The sequence below is a fragment of the Syngnathus typhle genome, linkage group LG18 (assembly GCF_033458585.1).
Source record: "Syngnathus typhle isolate RoL2023-S1 ecotype Sweden linkage group LG18, RoL_Styp_1.0, whole genome shotgun sequence".
Lineage (NCBI taxonomy): Eukaryota > Metazoa > Chordata > Actinopteri > Syngnathiformes > Syngnathidae > Syngnathus > Syngnathus typhle.
Genome location: NC_083755.1, coordinates 9,915,434 through 9,916,171, shown reverse-complemented (window position 1 = coordinate 9,916,171; position 738 = coordinate 9,915,434).

The following is a 738-nucleotide window of genomic DNA, read 5'->3' as shown; positions in this document are numbered from 1 at the left end:
TTCCTGCGTCGTGAAAAGGCAAATGCTAAGCTACGCTAGGGAATGCTAAACTAAGATAGCAAATAAATGCGAGAGAGCGAGCCCTCCTTTGTGCAAGAGCGCCACAGAGCAGCCTGCACGGCGGCCGCGTGGCCTCCTCTGTCAGCTAGCAAACGCTAAGTTCACAGCGAGAGAGCCAGCCGTGAATACGTTGTCAGCAGCGGTGTGCCGCTCCCATGCTTGGAAGCAAAACAACGTGGCGAGCTTCCCTTCACGCCGTTCCCGATGCGGTCCAAACGGCTGCTTGTCTGCTCCACTCCGGCGCTCTTGGTCTCCTTCCGTTGACATGGTAAGCTGCGTTGAGATAGTATTCTTCACATTCCCGCCATCTGAGCGTTTGAGTGCACGCCGCGAGCATCCTCTGAAGAATCCTCTTTTTAGCCCTCCATCAACAATGCTCTTGTTCAACAAGGTCTGGAAGCGATTGATCCATGTAGAAATGACTCATTTTTTATCCACGAAAAGCTCTGCAGACACATGATACGGTGTTTGTTCCATTTAGTTTTATTTATTTGACAACCCCCCCCCCATTGTCACATGCAAAACTTGTAATTTGGGCTCTCAAACGAGGTGAAGACACACACACACACACACACACACACACGGTAATTTCGACAAATGCGCAAGCTTCCTCTGGAGGCACGCAAGGCGCACGTGCACCTTGCTCACTTACGTTTGCTCACTTGACCTCAAACATTA